The following is a 22202-nucleotide window of genomic DNA, read 5'->3' on the forward strand; positions in this document are numbered from 1 at the left end:
TCTTGCAGTATTTCTTCTGTCCTGATAAACAAGATTTGTATTTTATCTGTTAGAATTTGTATGAATTTCTTGAAGTTCAGAAACAACTTGTTCCAGAAAAGAAATGAACACTTGCTTCAAAGTAAATCAAGAAGTATGTCTCTCTCGCTGTGTGTGCTCTTATCTGTCCATCTCTCTCTCCTCTTCTCTCACTCTGGCAGTCTGTGCAGTGTATCTGAAGGGGATGTAACACCACTTGGCAAAGAAGAAGAATTCTCAGAGGCAGAATAAAAAATCATTATTCTCTTCTCAGTCAGATTCACAGCTTAGACTCACACTCAGACTGACGCTCAGCTCCATACTGGTCTCCATCCTGACAGTCCAGAACCAGAAGATTTTCAGACAATCAGTGCTGCTACATGAATAATATCAGACAGAACAGCCTGGACTCGGGTCACATCTCCCCCTTTTCTCCTTCCTCACAGCCGCTTAGAGACAAAGAAGAGCTCCTGGTCCTCCTCTCTGTGAACTGGGCTCAGGGGTCACTGATCTGGCAGCTGTGGGCTCTGTTCCAGGGCAGAAGCAAGAAGCTTCTATTAACCCTTTCCAGGACTTCCAGCCCTTTAGTATTACTTTCTTTACTGTATATCAGCCTCCAGACATGTTCTATAAATGTTTTATAACACACATGAGTGTGGAATTATCTTAGTATTTATGTAATTAACACCAGTAGTGACACTCTGATCAGTATATTGAGTATTAGTAGCCAATGGTCTGATGGTTGTGTCTCCAATAGTGACTAGTTGACCAGTCTGTAGCTCTGAGCAGTGGTACTTAGATCACACAGAAGAAGACCTGTCTGTGTGTGATTCCACACCAGCCCTGGGATTCAGCGTCTCCCACACATCTCTCGCAGACAGTCTTATAAATTTACAATTAAATGAAGTCTTGTAACAGTTATACAGTTAATTTCAATCATCAGACTACCTATGAAACTGAGAGCTGGCTGGAAATAAAGCCAGGATACACATTTTAACCTCAAGGATCAGGAGTCTGTTCCTCCTGGCTCCTATACTCTGATGATTCGTTTAAAACATTTAAAAGCGCTTATTACAGGGACTTGTGCTCGTTCTCTACTGCTCCACACGGGTATGCTTTGTAACACATTAATCTACGAAGTAAACTATTTTTTTTTCCTGTTTAATGATTTTCATTCCTCGGTTTGTCGCTCTCCTTCTCCAGCTGTTATAAATCGCTTCTCTTCACAGCCCGGTGTGTTCTTTTTGGAGATGTTATATCTGTAAGAAAAGCCCCCCGGGCTCCGGACAGGAGTCTCCTCCAGCGGAGACGCGCTCTGCTCTGTCAGAAAGAGCGCTGTGACGTCACAGACACCAGCCAGAGCGCTGGGATCAGAGAACGAGACCGCGGGAGGAGCGCGGAGCGCACGGAGGAGAGTTATTGATCACTTATCTGTCGACAAACAATTAATTCACCTGAAGAACTCTAGAATAATCGATTAAATTCACCGATTGGTGACTACTGATTCTTTTCCCGTTCTTGACCCTGTTTTAAATATCTAGAAAACAGTCAATAAAGACTGTATCGATCAATTACCATAGTGCGTTTAATGTTAATAATGTTCAATCTGAAATTAAACAATGATTATTCATATTATTATTTAGGTAACTGTATCCTAGAGCTAGAAAATTATTTTCCAAGTTGATAAATGTATGTAAGTAACAGTTTACATGCATTTTTTCCAGTGTTTATAAATCATAAGTATGGTAACCACAGCAACAGACGTCAGGTCACTGTGCGCGTCTAGGTGTCTCGCGTTCGTCACAAAGAGTGATGTGACGTCATGGGTAGCAACTAATACTAATACTAGTGTATTCATGTTAATATTAATGAGAGTACAACTGGTAGTTTTAATGCTAGTGTTCATGTGAGTATTAATGATGATAGCGCTACCGATAGTTTTAGTTTTAATGTTCGAATTCATGTTAATATTAATTATAATTATAGTGTTACTGTTAGAGTATTAACAGTAGTAGTAGTGTTAGTTTTAATGATAGCATTACTGTTATTATTTGTAGTTTGTGTCAGTGTTAGTGATAATGATAGTGTATGTCTTAGTGATAGTGTTTGTGTTGTAATATGAGGAGTATTTGTTTTAGTGTTAGCTATTGTGTATCTGTAGATACGTGTGTATGTGGTGTCTGTGCATGTGTCTGTTAAGTGTGTGGTGTCTGTCAGTTTATGGGTGTGTGTCTGTGAGTGTGTAGATGTGTGTCTGTGAGCTTGTTGTGTCTGTTAGGGTGTGAATGTGTGGGGTCTCTGAGTGTGTGGTGTCTATAAATGTGTGTCTGTGAGTATGCGTAGTGTCTCTTTGTTTCTGTAAATGCATGCCTGTGAATATGTGTGTTGGTGTGTGTCTGTGAGTGTGTGGTGTCTGTCAGTGTGTAGTTGTTTATTTGTAAGTGTATGTGTGGGTATGTCTGTCAGTGTGTGTAGTGTCTATTTGAGTATTAATGATGATAGTGTTACTGATAGTTTTAGTATTAATGCTAGTATTCATGTTAATATTAGTGATAATTATACTGTTAGAGTCAGAGTACTCATCATGTTAGTTTTCATGACAGTATTACTGTTATTATAAGTATTATTAGTCTAGTAGTAGTTTGTGTCAGTGTTAGTAACCATGATAGTGTATGTTTTGGTGATAGTGTTACTGTTGCAATATTAGCAGTATCTGCATTAGTGTTAGTTATAGTGTATCTATACCTAAGAGTGTATGCGGTGTCTATGTGTGTATATAGTGTCTATGTGTGTGTCTGTGAATGTTTGTGAGTGTATATCTGTGAGTGTGTGTAGTGTCTGTGAGTATAAATGTGTGTGAGTGTGTAGGTGTATATCTGTCAGTGTGTGTGAATGTGTGTGTAGGTGGGCTTGGGCTCCACTGGTGTGTCTGACAGAAGTGACCCATCAACAGGTGTTGAGGTCCAGAGCCGCTTGCGAATAGAAACACTTTCTTGAGTCCAGACCAACATCCAGAGAGCTGTGAGTGCTCTGTTTTTATCACAATTAGTAGTAATGACAGTAGTAATTCCCACACTAATCATTATTAACCGAAATAATCATCAGAAAATATTGCCTTTGCAATGATGTCATTCCTCTTGACATTGAATTCTTCATGAATTTTCTTTACTGACAGGACATATCTGTGTCTGAGTGCCTGCTGCGATAAGTACGACAAGCCATTGATCTCCAATATTTTCTGGTGTGGTTATTTATTGCATACGAAACATTATTCTCATTAAGAATATTTTACCTGCAGTCACAGTGAAACTGCTACGGCAAATAAACTTTTTATGGGTGGAAAACGTTCAAAAGACTTAATGGCTACAGGGGAGGGTTGAACACACAAACTCAGTATAACTCCACTGTGCACAACTGTATATGTACCACACACTGACCAATTGCACCACTTGACCTCTGTAAGGCAGGCTCCTACACAGATTGTAAAATTTGCACAAACGTAGGGTGAAACAGGGTTTTTTGGCTGTGGATACATCTCCACATGGGGGAAAGGGACAGTAAAAAAACAAGAGAAGAAACTGAAATATATGTGCTCACTGTAATGTGGGAAGAGGTGGTCAGACAAGCAAAACAGCTTTGCGGATAATGTGAAGTGACATTGTTTTGTGTCAATCAGCTCACGGATTCAGCTTCATGTGTATGGTTGTTGAGCGAGATTGGTTTCTTCACAAGCCCAGTCAATTGCCAGTGGAGAGCTTTCCGACACACACCTTCATGAATACTCTCGTTAAGATGATCACACCTTTCATTGTCAAGTCACCTCCTTTATATACAATAGTTGCACCAACACTAAGAGAAAGGATGAGAAATGGCTTTTATCAAGCGATTGCAGTGTTTGTTGAGGATCCTTTTTTGCTGAACTGGCCTCTGGAGAAGTGTTGTAGAGGTGCAGTAAAAGAGAATGTTTGTGTCACTCAAGACTGTAATAGAACACTACAATTACAATACTTTTATAAGAGTAAATATTACTGGTGCATCACAGTTCTTATAATGGTGAAAACAAGAGCACCTTCTCAACATTTTTGACTGATGTTCTACTCTGATGAAACAGTGTATAGAATTAGGTGACAATATCGGAATTCATTCAAACGCACAAGATTAATTTTCAGCAACAAAATGCGCTCAAAAATATTTTACAAGAAAGAAACCTTACATTCACCTAAATAAACATTCACCCTCTATGTTAGCAGAGAACAGTAGGACAGATAGTTAGTGTCACTGGACACTGCATCACAGAGGCCAATCTCTTCTCCCTCATTATGCCGGCTTACTCTCTCATAATAAACTGTCCTCCAACGATAGTCAGCTGCCATCACCGACTCAGACATGATGTTCATGTACATATTATACCTTAATATGGCACTGCATTACAATAATTTGATCAAAACAACTGGTGAAAAAATAATAATCAAATATTTCTTTTCTTCTTTTAGTAGATAAAGACTTTGTCCAAAAAAGAAGCATTTATTCCTTTCGTCTCCTACCAGCCTTTACAAGTCACCTAGTTTTCTGTGAGCCAGTGTGAGGTATGAGGCAGTCGAGGCTAATGCAGCCGAGCGCTCTAAAGAGGTGGATTAAAGCTCCAGTCTCTTTGGGGGTGTGAGTTGGAATCCCACTGCTGCCAAATATCTCCAACTATCTCTGTGTCAAGAAGCACTTCTTTTTTTGTTGTTATTTCCCTGCAGTTTAAACCAATTTCAGACCAATTAATTTAAACAACCACGCTGTTCTTATGGCATGGCATTGTCTGGCAAAAAAATAACATGACACCTCCTTTAAAACACACATTTTCTGTGGAGGGAACAGGAGAACTTGTGCCATTCAACCGTATAGCATGATGTCATTTTCTCATGCTCATTTTTAGATGCTTGTCATCGAATCTATGATCCTTATGAGTACAGTCACCCTCCATTCAGGTAGCACAGATATAATGTGCCACGTTTTCAGAGAATCGCATTAAATACAGGTCAGAAGAAGACGACAAAATGTCCACTAGGCAGTTTCCCAGTTGATTTTTTTTTCTTGTTTTGTAAGACAAGGAGACCGGCTGTTCAAAAAGTTACCTCACACTGGAGCCACTCTTTTCTTTCCAAAGGCTCAGAGAGAGATAATACCGCAGGTAACACCAAGTGAGAAACATCATGAGCATTTGTAAAAGCTCTCTACCTGCCCACTCCCCACACTGACATGTGTCAGAGCAGAGCATTTCTAAAACAGGAATTACACATTTCGGAATGTGCCCTCCTTTATACATTAAATAAAAGGTCTGAAGCCTGCTCCAAAGAAGAACTATATTCAGAGCTGCCAAAGAAGTCGAGATTTCACCAAGTGACAGGAAGCATCTCAGAAAACGATGGTACAGTCGTTTCCACACGTCGAACAAGAAGAGCTGAAGCCACCCGGTGTTCTCCGACCAAGTAATGTGAGGATGGAGGGTCTCATCAATGGTAGTGTGGCTGAGTGGTGCGTTTTAGGCTCCAGTCTCTTCAGAGGTGTGGGTTTGAATCCTACCACTACCAGGTCTTTCTGTGTTAAAGCCTTGCTCACTGAGCTAGGTTTTTCACGATTGTCTTTGTAAGCTTAATATCAAGGCAGAAAAAAGCTTTAGTTTTCTTCTCAACAGAAATGCTCATTGGATTGCTCATTATGCAGGGAACGACTTTTGAGTCCGTGCGAATCGTAGTGTGCCGTCAATTCCATTTAATAGTGCTTTTGTGTGGCTTTTGTGTGTCGATAGAGTCGATATTCAAAGACTTCAGTGTCTGTACTGGACTGCTTGTATGCGGACATCACTCAAAATCCCTAATATGTTTCTTCCGAATTCAGTTTTGCAGTGCTTTAGTGCTTTACTGTTTTCAGAGGGTCTTTTACTGATGCTGCTGTAGTAGAGAAGTGACAATCTTCTGTCCATTGCAGTTGAGAACGGATTTAATACGGAGCTGCGGAGAAATGTCTGCGGCAAATATCGCTGCAGAACTTGCCCGTGCACAACACCGAAGAGAAAAAGAAATACCACAGGGTTGCCCATAAGAGTGAAAAATAGACATCAATTGTTCAAAGAATTACAACACTCTTCCTCTTACAGTGGTCTAATGTTATTTTTCTTGCAATAAGAACAGTGGGATTGTTCGACTGTGTGGTTCCCCAACTGGTTGAATAATAATAACAATAATAATAGTGGTGGTAGCTGATCATTCTTGTCCGTGGCTGAGTGACCTGTGCAAGTATGTAGGTTGAATTCTAACCATTCGGTGCTTATTTCAACTAATGCCACGTTCCTTTTTCTAGGTCTTCAAATAATTCACAATGTAGAGGTATCTTTAGTAATAAGAAAAAAGGTGCACCTCGGAGATCCATCTCACAAAAGCAAAGACTTCTTAAAGTGCACTTCTGAGCTTTAGAACCCGAAGGAGTTATCTCTCCTAGTTATTAAATGTGCAGATAATGAAATCTGTAATTTCTGCAACCTTCCAGTAAGCGCGGTACTTATACAGCAGTACACGGCGGAGCAATGCCGAGCTTGTGAGTTCAAGACTCACATGGAGCAGTTTTGCCTGTGTTTTCAGCTGCAGAAACTTAACATCCATTGCCCTAAGATTGTCAAAAAGCAATTCCTTCTCTTTCATTTGAAGTCAGATGAAGAGGAGTCCCAAAAAAAGCAGCTAGAAGCAGTGGGATTTGAACTCACACCCCCAAACAGACTTACGCCTTGACCCAGTGTCTTAAACCACTCAGCCATGCTACCTGTCATAGTAGGCCTCTTTGTCTCATTACTTGCTCGGAGAAAGCCGGGTGGCTTTTGCTCTTGTCACCCGACTTAGTGGCGTTATGACCGTGGAAACGACTGCACCTGCTTTTTTCTGAGATGCTTCCCCTCTCATGGGGAGATCTTGACTTCTTTAACACCTCTGGATAAAGTTCTTCTGTGGAGCAGGCTTCAGACCTCTGTGTACAGCACCTTTGATGTCATTTTATTTTTACAGCAGCCACATCCGAAAAGTTGTGTTTTTTACTTTTTATTTGAACAACAAAATTAAATTCAATACAAACAGGAACACATATAACATATTAAGAAAATCGTCAGGGGCACATGCTATCATACAATTACACTTTATGAAAAACGATTACACAAGGTAAATAAAGATAAGGTACGCACAGCTTGTTCTTACATTTCAAAAGAGTCCGTAAATACCCCTTTACGTCTATTTTGAATTGTTCAAACGTAGGACTCTTCCCAGACCATTTCACTTTATACCACATTCCTAAACGAGGATGCATCTCCTGTTTTAGAACTATTTTGGGCGGTATGGTTTATACAACACACCCACAGTATTCTAATGGTGGACTGCAGATCTGTGCTATAGTTCAGTCGAATTCGAAGGATCCAGCAATCGTACTGGATTTGACTGGGATTCTGAAATGTCTCTTGCAAAGGTATTCGGGTGTAGTGTGCTCTCTGAAGGCACCAGTTCTGTAGGGTTTGGGCATTTACTGGGACAATTATTAATTGTAGCAGTAAATCACAAAATGATTCTTTTAATGGTTTTAGAATCCAACCATGCGATATAACTCAAACAACGCACACACACAGGTACTAATACACGAGGATACATTTATTAATACATAGAATATGCATGTAAACCCTAACAGATCTTATCGAGAGGGTTATCAGAATCCAAAAGGTATATATTCAATGAGTTACGAAGAGTTACATATATCAAGAGGACATACATTCAGTATATCATTCATTTAGACCGTTTCGTAAATGAACTTGGTCATAACTTCTACATTGGATACTCAAAACAAGTACATAACTCTTAGGAATTAAATTGATATCAATTGGTTGGGATAACAATTGAATTCTCGAGCTGTAATGCATTGAAGTTGAATACTCATCCAATCTCTGGGGATTCAGATCTCCTGAGGGCTCTCTGGCTCCGTGCCAGGCTGTGCTGTGCGGCTTGCGATGGTGCGCTGCTGACGCTCATTGACCGGCTAGTTAGTGTTGGCTTTAACTAGCAAAGTTTGTGCACAGGAGAAAAGATTACTGTGGGTCCCAGCAAGTCAGGAAGAGGACCGGTTCGTTCCTGATGAAGCGCTAGTTCTGAATAGTGATTCAGCTGTCCACAGTTCCGACCTGTTCACGAGGCTTGCTGCTGATGCTAACCTCGGGTGGATCCTCTGGTTACTCTCTGGCAACCTCCGCTCTAGACTCTTAGAGCAAAGGAAAGTTCTGGCACTCGGACACACTGGCCGTTCCGTGGTTGTCCGGGCTGAGTCTCAGGATGGTCAGGAGGCGCGCGGCGAGAATGTCTTTCCCTTGGGAGCCTTCTGCTCCTGGGCCGTCCTGCCCTGGAATTCTCCTTTGAATTGTCCAAAAAAGTTCACAGAATTCTCTCAGGCTCTCTGTGTTGCCTGTTGTTACCTGGAGGAACTTCAGCTCGTTCATTGGCTGAAAGTTCCATGGGCATCAGAGTCCCACGTGGGTTACTCGGCCCTACCAGTCCCTGATTGGTTGATCAAGGTGAGATATGAGTCACTTACTCCTGACACTTAGGAATGCAGTCCAGATGTCCATCTGGCACTCCCTAGACAGATAGGCGCCAATGGATGACCATTGATCATGATAGCCAGGCTTAGCTAAGTGCATCCCCCTTTGGGAGCTGTCCCTTATCAAAAGAAAACATCTTTAAATCAGCCTGCATGAATAGTTTCTCTGTGGCTGCACCACAGAGATGAACAGAGAGATGAGGCCTCATTTGGGAAAGCACCGCAATACTTAATTCTGTCTTCCTAACAAGCATTGCCGCTACACGGGTTTGTTTCAACCTTTGATAAAAAAAGTGATCTGATCTGAAACTACCCAGCTTACAATCTCTGAGGTAGTTGTCACTAAACTCGGACGTGATGTGGCACACATGTGCCGTGTGCCTTTACTTTTGTAAAAAACTGGTATCGGGAAAAGTTTCTTAATATTTCTTTTGATTAGCATGGAAGAAAATGTGATCATTACCTATGGAATTTCCCGCCAGCGTGGAGCTTGAATTCACAACCTTGAGATTCAGTGTTCAAGAGTCACAGAAGAGGTCGGCCTGGTCTTCAGTCTGCCAACAATAAGCTCCGGCAGTGCTCCTCTGTAAAGCAGATTGTTCGGATCGGTTATGTGGGACGGCACTTCGATACTAAGATCGTTTGCAGCACACGCATGGTTTCCCCCCTTCATGCAAAAAACATAGACGAAGGAAGCTTAGCTGAAAGAGTGGTAAATGGAGCTCGCCCCAGCCCGTCCTTATTCTTTTAAAGAGGATAAAAAATTAACTTCCCGCCATTACTACCAGCTTTCAAAGACTGCCATGGGCACGGAAAAAAACACACTACAGATGACTTTTCTGGAACCGAAGCAGAGATTCCTTTACGAACCAACTGATAAAGCTCAGCCAGTGAATACTGTTAACAGAATGTGAAAGCACGATCAACTTTGTAACTGCAACCACAGGAAAAACAGCAAGAAGCAGGCTCCATTCCCCATTTAAATCTGTCGTGCGAGGCATGCTTTTTGAACGCAGGAAGTAAATCCTACGATCGCTTTTGAACTTGGACAAAGTACTTCCAAAGGAGCGCTATGCGCAAAGATTTAACAAGCTCAACCCCCGCCAACGATTCGGTGCGAAGAAGCAGAACATTCAAGTTTCACAGACAGAAGCAGCACGCCAGCACAGCCAACATTAAAACGGAGGGCACACTACGATTTGCATTGACACAAAAGTGATCTGGGCAGACGTCGTTCCCTGCATAACGCAAAAAGTGGCAAAGCGCTTTTGGGTTGAGAGGACGCAAGAAGGTTTTTGTTTTGTGCCTTGATGTCAAGCTGAGAAAGTATCTTTAAACACTTTGCTTAGTTTCTCGAGAGACTGCCAAAAAGCAGTTCCCTCCCTTTCGTCTGAAGTCAGCTGAAAGGGGATCCCGACAGAAGCACCTGGCAGCCGGGGGATTCAAACCCACGCCCACGAAGAGACTGGAGCTTTAATCCAGCGCCTTAGACCGCTCGGCCACGCTACCCACTGTGCCCTCTCTCTTTGTCTCATTACTTGCTCGGAGGAGCTCGGGTGGGTTTTGCTCTTATCGCCCGACTTAGTGGCGTTATGACCGTGGAACCGACTGCACCTGCTTTTTCTGAGATGCTTCCCCTCTCATGGCGAGATCTCGACTTCTTTAACACCTCTGGATAAAGATCTTCTGTGGAGCAGGTTTCAGACCTCTGCATACAGCACCCTTGATGTCATTTTATTTTTACAGCAGCCGCATCCGGAAAGTTGAGTCTTTTACGTTTTATTTGAACAACAAAACTACATACAATACAAACAAGAGCACATATAACGTATCAAGAAAATCATCAGGGGCACATGCTATAATACAATTACACTTTATGAAAAACGATTACACAAGGTAAATAAAGATAAGGTCCGCACAGCTTGTTCTTACATTTCGAAAGAGTCCGTAAATACCCCTTTACGTCTATTTTGAACTGTTCAAACGTAGGACTCTTCCCAGACCATTTCACTTTATACCACATTCCTAAACGAGGATGCATCTCCTGTTTTAGAACTATTTTGGGCGGTATGGCTTATACAACACACCCACAGTATTCTAATGGTGGACGGCAGATCTTTGCTATAGTTCAGTCGAATACGAAGGATCCAGCAATCGTACTGGATTTGACAGAGATTCTGAAATGTCTCTTGCAAAAGTATTCGGGTTTGCTTGGACCTTTGATAAAAAAAGTGATCTGATCTGAAACTTTGTTTTGTGCCAGCTTACAATCTCTGAGGTAGTTGTCACTAAACTCGGACGTGATGTGGCACACATGTGCCGTGTGCCTTTACTTTTGTAAAAAACTGGTATCGGGAAACGTTTCTTAATATTTCTTTTGATTAGCATGCAAGAAAATGTGATCATTACCTATGGAATTTCCCGCCAGCGTGGAGCTTGAATTCACAACCTTGAGATTCAGTGTTCAAGAGTCACAGAAGAGGTCGGCCTGATCTTCAGTTTGCCAACGATAAGCTCCGGCAGTGCTCCTCTGTAAAGCAGATTGTTCGGATCGGTTATGTGTGACGGCACTTCGATACTAAGATCGTTTGCAGCACACTCATGGTTTCCCCCCTTCACGCAAAAAACATAGACAAAGGAAGCTCTCTTGTCTTGGGCTGCTGACTCCCGGATTTAAAGTCTCTGGGTGCCAGCTAAGTCTCTAACAAGCACACTATAAACACAGGAATTACACTTTGCTCACGTCACGCATGGAATGGCGAGGCTACTTGTTCCAATATTATCTAGTCTCACCTCATATGGTGCCGATTCCTGGTTTACATTTAGGAAAGAGCACTGCAAACACCGTAAACAGTGCAAAACGTGTGATGAAAGAAGTCTTTTCCCCCCTTTGTCTAAAGCAGAACACAGCGGAGTCATGCCGAGGGTTGTGAGATCAAGATTTCAGCGGAGCACTGTCGTCTACGTCTTTAGCTACATGAGTTGGACATCCTCTTGTACACGGAAAGCAGATTGAGATCCTCTGACATGAAAAGTGCCAGATAAAAGCCATTTCTCATCCTTTCTCTTAGTGGTGGAGCTATCGCATGTAAATGAGGCAACTTGCAAGGCGAGCAGGCTCGGTGCACACCGAACGCAGATGTCTCAGAGCAGTTGAGACGTGTCCAAGTGGCTGTCAAAGGACAGCACGTCGCCGGCGCCGTGGCTTAGTTGGCTAAAGCGCCTGTCTAGTAAACAGGAGATCCTGGGTCCGATTCCCAGCGGTGCCTTTCTTCCTGTTTTACTGTACAGAATTTATCCTTACGGGCAAATCCCATGCCTTTTAATTCAGGTGAATGCAAGTGTTCGTTTCCTTTCTGGAACAACTTGTTTTGAAAGAAATCTATACAGCTTGCGAAAGATGAAACACAAATCTTACTTATCAGTGATGAAGAGGTACTCCCAGCAGGCCAGCTAATACCAGCAGTGTTTTTTTTTTCACCCTAACCAGAGAATGGAGAAAAGCGAGGCGCCTGTGGCTCTGCAGTGTAATCAGTTCGCGAGTTCGGCGGTTAGCTGAAAGAGTGGTAAATGCAGCTCGCCCCAGCCCGTCCTTATTCTTTTAAAGAGGATAAAAAATTAACTTCGCCGCCATTACTACCAGCTTTAAAAGACTGCCATGGGCACGGAAAAAAACACACTACAGATGACTTTTCTGGAACCGAAGTAGAGATTCCTTTACGAACCAACTGATAAAGCTCAGCCAGTGAATACTGTTAACAGAATGTGAAAGCTCGATCAACTTTGTAACTGCAACCACAGGAAAAACAGCAAGAAGCAGGCTCCATTCCCCATTTAAATCTGTCGTGCGAGGCTTGCTTCTTGAACGCATGAAGTAAATCCCATGATCGCTTTTGAACTTGGACAAAGTACTTCCAAAGGAGCGCTATGCGCAAAGATTTAACAAGCTCAACCCCCGCCAACGATTCGGTGTGAAGAAGCAGAACATTCAAGTTTCACAGACAGAAGCGGCACGCCAGCACAGCCAACATTAAAACGGAGGGCACACTACGATTTGCATTGACACAAAAGTGATCTGGGCAGATGTCGTTCCCTGCATAACGCAAGAAGTGGAAAGCGCTTTTGGGTTTAGAGGACGCAAGAAGGTTTTTGTTTTGTGCCTTGATGTCAAGCTGAGAAAGTATCTTTAAACACTTTGCTTAGTTTCTCGAGAGACTGCCAAAAAGCAGTTCCCTCCCTTTCGTCTGAAGTCAGCTGAAAGGGGGTCCCGACAGAAGCACCTGGCAGCGGGGGGATTCAAACCCACGCCCCCGGAGAAACTGGAGCTTTAATCCAGCGCCTTAGACCGCTCGGCCACGCTACCCACTGTGCGCTGTCTCTTTGTCTCATTACTTGCTCGGAGGAGCTCGGGTGGGTTTTGCTCTTATCGCCCGACTTAGTGGCGTTATGACCGTGGAACCGACTGCACCTGCTTTTTCTGAGATGCTTCCCCTCTCTGGCGAGATCTCGACTTCTTTGACACCTCTGGATAAAGATCTTCTGTGGAGCAGGTTTCAGACCTCTGCGTACAGCACCCTTGATGTCATTTTATTTTTACAGCAGCCGCATCCGGAAAGTTGTGTCTTTTACGTTTTATTTGAACAACAAAACTACATACAATACAAACAAGAGCACATATAACGTATCAAGAAAATCATCAGGGGCACATGCTATAATACAATTACACTTTATGAAAAACGATTACACAAGGTAAATAAAGATAAGGTCCGCACAGCTTGTTCTTACATTTCGAAAGAGTCCGTAAACACCCCTTTACGTCTATTTTGAACTGTTCAAACGTAGGACTCTTCCCAGACCATTTCACTTTATACCACATTCCTAAACGAGGATGCATCTCCTGTTTTAGAACTATTTTAGCCGTGTGGCTTATACAACACACCCACAGTATTCTAATGGTGGACTGCAGATCTGTGCTATAGTTCAGTCGAATTCGAAGGATCCAGCAATCGTAGTGGATTTGACTGGGATTCTGAAATGTCTCTTGCAAAAGTATTCGGGTTTGCTTGAACCTTTGATAAAAAAGTGATCTGATCTGAAACTACCCAGCTTACAATCTCTGAGGTAGTTGTCACTAAACTCGGACGTGATGTGGCACACATGTGCCGTGTGCCTTTACTTTTGTAAAAAATTGGTATCGGGAAAATTAAAGTCGAAACCCAAAACAGTAACATACTTAAGAGTAAATGCCTCCTAATAGCTAGCAAGCGCTCCTAGTAAGTAAAGTTGTTTGTGTCCCTGCCTGTCACGCGGGAAACTGGGGTTTGATTACCGACGGGGAGACAGCTAGTTTTTTTATGATCAGATTCGAATCTTTAATGCTGTGTGTGAGAGTTTAGGTAACTTTCCTTTTCTCACATTTTCTGACGACTATTCCGAAGGAGCGCCCTGTCAACTCCTAATACTTTTAAAAAAATCTGCCTGCATGTTTGATTATTTTTGTTTTATTTAGAAAAAGTTCAATATTGATCATAACTAAAGAAAATAATGATCAGAAACAAAAACAAAATGTTGAAGATGCGACTCAATCTTGAATCAGAGCTGGGTGACACGGGCTTCTGTTCTGATATGGTTGTACGAGAAACAGGAGGAATCTTTTCTCTCCTATGGAGCATGAGCTGAATCAGGAATGAGACATTTCGTGTGTTTGTGCATATGTCAACGCATGACCTACATCGTAAAACTAAAACTAAATTAAAAACTAACATTAAGTTTTCAGAGACATTCATTTATATACAAACAAGAGACAGACAAAGCAATAATTCTACATTAACTTGTCCTGCACTGATCAGACTAATTGAAATGGTCTGATTCAGAGCCTGTGCAGCTCGTGCTAATACAACATTTACCTTTGATTTCCTTTGAGGGCGGAGTTGTCTTTAAAATCTGGATTAAATAAAAAGGAGTGACGTCAGTGTAAAACAGCTTTCCTTCTTGGGGAACAACGGTTGTGTTCCATATTTCTAATTATTTTGGTTTCAAGATAGCAATTTAGTATGAAACATAAAAGCCAGCTGGATAAAGCTGTTACACGTCATTTACAATGGTCTTTCAACTAATAGCCCGTGCAGGGATCAAACCCCAGCTGTTGGTACAAGTTGCGTAAGGCTCTGCAACATGCAGATGAGAAACTGACCTCCGCTTCTTCATTATATACACAGTGAGCTATATATGCGGGTTTACTGCCCCCTACGGGCTCTGTATTTGATTGCGGTACAAGACCGGCCGTGGAGAAATGAAGTGAAGAGGGTGTGTTCATTAAAAGGCTCATAGCATCCCTGGATGGTCTCAAACCACCACCCTTTTGATTAACAACCGAGCCACAAAGACTCATGTACAGCTTAACACTTCTCGGTCTCGGTGTAAGTGATACACTCCGTAAAATTTCTGGAGAATCATTTGTTTTTAAAGGAAAATCGCCAACAGCGGCCGAGATCTGTTGGAGTTTTTTCATTCTATACTGCAATTTCTGAAGGGTACCCTGTGAAAATACGAATTTTGACGAGAAGGGATGGACATATAAGGTCAGTAGGCTTGGGGAATTGGACCTTATGGTGAAGGCTGCTGGCTCGGCATCAGCAGAACCTGATCAATATCGGTTGACTCCGATATACTTTGACAACTTAACTTCTGGATTTAGAGACATTTACCTTAGTGTCGGTATACTAAGATGTTTTGGTAATGAGGAAGGAGGGACAAAGCAAATTGGCAGAATGTGTGCTATTTTGTTGACTACAAGTCCTCACATGCCAGAGGGTCAATATTAAAAAAAAAACGTAACAGTATAATCTCGTGTACTTCACGATTTAATGGTGTCTGTCACATTGTATCTCACACCTCAGTGTCAGAATTGTGAGATGAGTTTGTAATCAGGAGGGTGGGCCATAGCAATTCAGCAGAAATTGCATTCACCTTTTCCCAATGCATTCTCACATGCCATTTTCTCACATGCCATGCTCAGAGGGTCATATTTTTAAAATGGTATCATAAAATGTCCTGAAGTTCAGGATTTTGACAGTCTGTTATATTGTGTCTCACACCTTGATGTCAGAAATATGAGACGATTTTAAAATCAGAAGGGAGGGCCCTAGCAATTTAGCAAACATTGCATTGACCATTTGACAATGTATTCTCTCATGCCATGTTCAGAGGGTCGTATTTAAAAAACGGTACAGTACAATGTCCTGAAGTTCAGGATTTTGATAGTCTTTTCCATTGTCTCTCACACATCTGTGTCAGAATTTTTAGACATTTTTATAACCAGGAGGTAGGTTCGATCACCCTCTGCTCATCCTCAGTTAACCATATAGTCTCATATGCCATGTTCTAAATGTCCCATTTAAAACTGCTATATTAAAATTTCTTTGTAAAATGCAAGAGTTTGAGACTTTTTATGATCAGAAGGCAAGGTTGTGGAAAATATGCAGAAAGTGCCAGTGAATTTACGTTTTGCCTTTGTCTTATTTACTCCTGGTATAACATGCCAGTTTGTTTTATTGTGAGTTGTGTTTCTGAAATGTGTTTCATACAAAAATGCAATTTGGACAGTCTCTACTTACATATTCCCCTTTACTGAGGAAATGTACAGTAATACATCCGGATAAGTATTTTTAAAAAAGACTGTAGAGAGCCATCTACAGGCGAAAGACGACATAACATCACAGCAGCAGCATTTAAGACGGAACGAAAAACGCAAAGCAGCAGCTGGCGAATAAGAAGCCAACTTCAGCCTCGTTAATGCAATAGCATTAGGTGAGGTGGAAAAATATTTCTTGCTCTGAATCTTAACATTTTTATAGGAGGTGTTCTAGGACTTCTTGCCTCAGAAAAAAAACTGCCAGTACTTGCCAGCTATTGATTATTTCTACTCCATCAATAGCAGCAGTGTTATCAGTACTGAGCCCTAAATGTAGGTCCTATCATCATATAAAAAGTCGAAAGTATCGACTGCATTCAACTGATAAAATGTATCTTCTATGAGAGTTATATCTTTATCCAAAATACATCGGAAACATATTTGCACGTTTTTTGGGGGGGATCCTGAAGACTGAGACTCAAAACTTTTTTTTTCCCTTCTTTCCAGGAGGAAGGATTATTCAGATGCAAACATTGTCCCAAAATCAATGTACTCTCCATTGATATTCAAATCCTCAAATTCTTCATCTGAACGTCGATATTGAAATATGATATCGTACAAATTGTGGTTTTCTTTTTAAAGCAAATTTTATGCTTTAAGTTAAATAAATTTTATTTATTATGAATGTGCCGGAAATTTTTCAGTACTTTAGAGGGTTCTGCCATTTTAGATGTTATGCTGTTCCTGTCTGATTTATCAAATGTGTCATTTAAATCTCCAGTCATTTCTATATCAGTCTGAAGGCCTTGCAGTAAAGATTGCAATTCATCCAAAAATGCCAAGTTTCCCACTGGTGATACATACAAGGAAATGAATGTATATTTTCCCCCCAAATCAACAAATTAAAAATCAAATACCTCCCTCATCTGCGGGTGGAGAGAATAATGTCAGAATAAATACAGGTTTAAAAGTCAGGAGCATTGATAGTCCTATTTTAAAATGACACTAAAATGCTCACAATATATTAAAAAGCTCTGTAAAATTCAAAAATAATAAAAAAAATATTAAAACAAGGTACAAAGAAATAATACACAGTTATAAAGCTCAGGAATTATCAATGTGAAGTTACAATGGGTTGATTGTGTTTCATGTGATTTAAAAAATAAAATGTTTGCAAAAAATCCACTTACAATATGCTAAAAATGGCAAGAATACTTAACCTTTTACTACCAGTGACATATTTAGCCAATGTCCGCCTGGAATTTCCTCCCCCTTAAACATTTGTTATATCTCTGCAGCAGAACATAGCAGGAGCCTGGTTCAGGTCTTAAATTGAAGCTAACCCCCTTGGCTTTGAGTGTGAGTAGTCAAATTTCTTATATTTCTTAATGTGTCCACTCAGCAGACAAACATATGAAAAAAAAACAAAAAAAACAGCTGGCGAACATTTTTTTTCGGTCTTCAGAGGTCAGAGTTTTCAACTATATGCATGTCAAGGGCCTGGGAATGATTTGAAAACCTTGTTCTAGGTGGCTACTAGCTTGGATAAAAATTTGGGACAAATTGATCAATTAGAAAAAATTCTACATCATGTTTTGTGAAGACTGGACCTGGAATGAAATTTCACACCTACAGTATAATAAAAAATCATAAAAATATTGAAAATAATAAGAATAAAAACCATTGCAATTGCTATAAAAACCTTAAGACACTGCTAGAGAGCCTTTACCTGCTGTTATGCAATGAAAAAAACCTCAGAGTTGCCTTCTGGTGTGAAAAAAAGGAGCACTGATAAGAAACTGATAAAAAACTGATTGATTATCCCTTCTGAGTCAATGATTGACAGCTAAAAATGCAGCCTGAAGCGTCTAGAGGAAGTCTCACCCCCTAAGGGTGGCTGAAAATACAAAGAATGACAGCGGTTTTTACCAATCAAATCGCCTTATTTCTGGCGCTCGTTCTTCAAACATTTACTACGTAATCAGTAACGTTTACTAGTCTCTAGCTCTTGAGATAAACTAGTCTGGGTTATTTTGGATATATATCATGCTCCAGAATAAGGTAAAAACATGGGATATATATATGCTGGTTTTTGCTTTTGCGGTTTTGTTGGTAAAAATGTATGATACTGACATGCTGGGCTGGCCAGGTGATCGGGTGTTTTTATTGGGATTCTGCTAGTTCATTAATTTATTGGTTTATTGCATAATAGTGTCATGTCTGTGGAAACAAACTTTATGATTTTGTTGTGGTGATATTTGAGAATACGTGCATGTGAGAAAATTTGTGGAGCGGTTTCAAACAAATGTTGTTTATCTCGCGTTTATCTTAAAAATAATAAGTGTCATCTGGGGAGACAGGAGTGGTCCTCGGTGACCGCGATCCGGACTAAGTTAACAGGTGTGTAATTTAAAAAAAAACAAGTTAAAAATAAATGCTAAATGGGTTTAACATTCAGGAATGTAATTGGTCAGATGCTTACGATAATTGATGCTGGTGTTTCGTGTGATTTAGCGAATTCAAAAAAATATTCATTTTAAAAACGGCAAGAGCTCTTATGAAAAAAAAGTTCGTAAGTATCTTTGTTACAACAGCCGCGCCAGAACTATTCAGATACTGTACATCAGAAAAGTACCTGAACTTGACTGGTTTATATTCAGTTATGTGCATTGGGAACGAAAGGGAGACTTAGATGGATTTTATTAGGAGTTTAGTAATCAGAAAATTTATTTTTACACGTTTATGCCTACGAGCAGAAATAACTTCCTGCTTTCAGCGCTTTATTTGTTTCTGCTTGTAACCTTGAACAGAGAAACCCAGTACTGACTCACAGAAACACCCCGGAGTTTCTGTGTTTCTGGGATTTAAGAGGGATGTATGCAGCGGTGTTACGAGTCTGGAAGGAGGAGACGCGCATTCCGCACGGGGAGCGTAGAGCAATGAGCCGCACCTGCTGCGCGCTGAGTTCTGTCCTATATAACCGCTGAGCACGGACACACAGAGTCTCCAGCCAGTGTTGGAGATTTATGATTTCAATGTTTTTTTTCCTTTTGAGCAGAAGCTGGGTTTCTTCCTCTAGTTAAAGTTATTGGAGTTGTGGTTACTGTGCTAGACCGTCGGGAATAAAGATAAGAGTGCTTTCTTGATACTTCACAAGAGTATACATAATTCACGAGCTGTATTAAAAAAAAATGAACTGGAAGAAAAGCAATAGGGCTGGAGTTTATAGACTGTGATGCAAATACGAGAGTAGGAGAGGAGGGGACTAGTTCAGGAGCACAACCGGCCCTCTCCTGCCCATTCTCCCACCAGGGTCTGTTGTAACCCAGTGTGAAATTCAGCTCCTTGCAGTTCAGCTTTTGATTACTCAGCTGCTTTGCCCTGGGAATATGGGGCAAATAAAGGAGATAGCAACCAGACTAGAGGGAGAGTTTTTATTCGTAAGGGATGACTTGTTTTACAACAACAGACAACTTAAAGAAAAAAAAAAACCTCTGTTCTGCTGCTCCAGGTTGGTTCCACTGGGAACAAGTGTGGCCAGGAGCTCATGAACAGTAATTAGGGGTTGTTTCCACAAGGGGGGCTGGAGTAAGTTAGATGTCAAGGGCAATAAAACTCATTAGACCTAATTGACCAGTTAAAGTGAGTTGTTCTGCTTTCTGCACAGAAACCAGTGCTCTCTTCTCAATGTGTGGGTGAGTCTGTCAGTGATATAACAGCTAGGCAGGACTGCCACTGTGGTCTATTTCATCACCTGTGACCCCATCTTCCAAAGACAACAGTCCAATCTAGCATAGAGTGTCCCGGACTGATAGTGACTGACAAATAGTGACCCCTTAATGGAGGAAACTTTAGCTTTTGTAGGTAATTATACCACTTGACAATGTTACAGGTGTTGGGGGGGGAACCCCTAGTGATCCCACAGTCTCACATAGACAATGGCCAGTCTACACAAACCTTCAGTAAAACACAGCCCTGACCCCTGTTATGTCACCCAGGTCTACACTGTGAGACAATGATTATTTAGGAAAATTGTAAGGAATGCATTCCAAAGCAGTCAATGGAAGTATGGAATTAAAATAGTCAAGTCTTGATAAATATAGTATATTATCTATTTATTATACCTTTACATTGTGACAAAAACAAATTTCAAGTCCATTATGAGCACACACAGCATATTAAAGATGGGTCTCTGCGCTGTAAAGGAATCTCAGTAACTTTAGCTAATAAACCTGAAATGTCATTTCTTTTACTGCTTGTTCTTTAAGGTACTAACTCATTGACATTATGTAGATTAAAATAAGACTATTCACAAAGAAAAAGCATTTATCACAAATGTATCATGCCAAATAAACTCTAGTAATCAAGAGCAATTAAGAAAAGGAAACAAAACCATCTTTTGAGGATGCCAGATAGAAATGTAAACACACACTCACACGTGGGGCCAATCTTACCAGAAATCAATTAACCCACCAATGATCTTGGACTGATGTCTGAAAACCAGAGCAAACAGTACAATATTAAGGTACTAAAGCTATTAGTAGAACAGATCTAGCTTCTCAACATAATACTTTTGTCTGAACTTCATTGAATAGTGACACTTCAATCTTTCATATTCAATATTTTTCACAAAATCAACAGCTGAGAACAGACCGCCATATACCTTTATCCAGTGGTTTTCAGAGCAGAGACATCCGTGTGGGCAAGAGTTCTTTCCCTGAGGTCCACTGCACGTCAGCTAGCCACGTTCTGGCTGGGTCGTGTGTACTCCTGGGAACATCGCCTGTAATGAATATTGGGGACTTTGTACAAATTAATAATGTGAGCATATTAATATGATTTGTGTTGAAGCCAAACATAGACAATCACTGTTAAAACTTGAATTCAACCTCCAGTGTCTGCTTTTGAAATGCTGATCATCACCCGTCTTCTGGCTTCTAGATGCACGTGTTAATGGATATTTCTTGTCTTCTTTTTTTTCCCCCCATATGCTCTTCTCTGTATCATTAAGTACTTCTGGGTCATTTCATGTACCTTGTGGCATCTTGGCTGGTGGTGAATGGCAGGCAGCTGCTCTAAAAATAACATGCCTATTAATATGATGTTGAAGACAAAACCAAAACAATACAACTTTGTTTTGCACTTTACAATTTATCACAAGCTTGTCATATTTACAGTCATCAACTGATTTAGGCTGCTGTTCCTGTGAAAAATGTCCTTTGTTTAAGAAAGATTCAATTTAAAATCTTTAGGTTTTAAATATAAACCACTGGCAATATGGTAATCACTTTTACAACTTTTAAGAAGTTGCAAGATAGCTCTACAACTATGTTGTCCTTAACCTATTCAGAAACTACCACTAATATTGTAAGAAATTGTTCTCTAGACTCTAGATCTTGTGGGCTCTGTTCTCGATGAATTGGAAAGGTGTCGTTCATGAAGTCCAGTACTCTGTCGATCTCTCTCTTACCAAGAGACTACCCATCTAACGCTGCAGGAAACTCCAGTGCCTGGTCTGGGAATGCCGTGCTATTCAGATTCTGTCAATAAATTTCAAGAATGGTTCACCTTTTTGTTTACACTGTGGCATTTCTTTGCAGTAACAATTGAGTGGGATAGTTATCTGCCTTCTATACTCTTCTGAAAATCATGTATCTTTTTAGCAGTCCCATATCCCTTCCTTATATCCTTGCTGATGAGAATGAGAAATGCTATTTTCAAGACATTAACACGAATATAATTTTTACATTAATTCCAAGGTACAAGAAAATGAATATCTTCAAAATATGCACTTTAATATACTTACTTAGTTTCTTTTTTGGAAATGGTCAGTGAACCAACCACTCCAGAGCTTGTCCTTCACCTTGAAATTATTTCCTGGAAATGCTGTAATCACAGAGGAGCTCTTCTCCCCTCAACAATGTCCCTTTTTGTCACAGAC

At 40.7% G+C, this 22202-nt stretch overlaps 2 non-coding genes across 2 annotated transcripts; one reads left to right on the forward strand and one right to left on the reverse strand.

Annotated features, from left to right (window-relative positions):
* The first annotated feature begins 11823 nt into the window (after positions 1-11823).
* On the forward strand, positions 11824-11897 carry trnat-agu (transfer RNA threonine (anticodon AGU)). The gene has a single exon. It is a non-coding gene; the product is annotated as a tRNA-Thr (tRNA).
* Positions 11898-12909: 1012 nt separating this feature from the next.
* Positions 12910-12991, reverse strand: trnaf-aaa (transfer RNA phenylalanine (anticodon AAA)). Its single transcript has one exon. It is a non-coding gene; the product is annotated as a tRNA-Phe (tRNA).
* Between the last annotated feature and the right edge of the window lie 9211 nt (positions 12992-22202).

The sequence above is a fragment of the Atractosteus spatula genome, chromosome 10 (assembly GCF_055471065.1).
Source record: "Atractosteus spatula isolate fAtrSpa1 chromosome 10, fAtrSpa1.hap1, whole genome shotgun sequence".
Lineage (NCBI taxonomy): Eukaryota > Metazoa > Chordata > Actinopteri > Semionotiformes > Lepisosteidae > Atractosteus > Atractosteus spatula.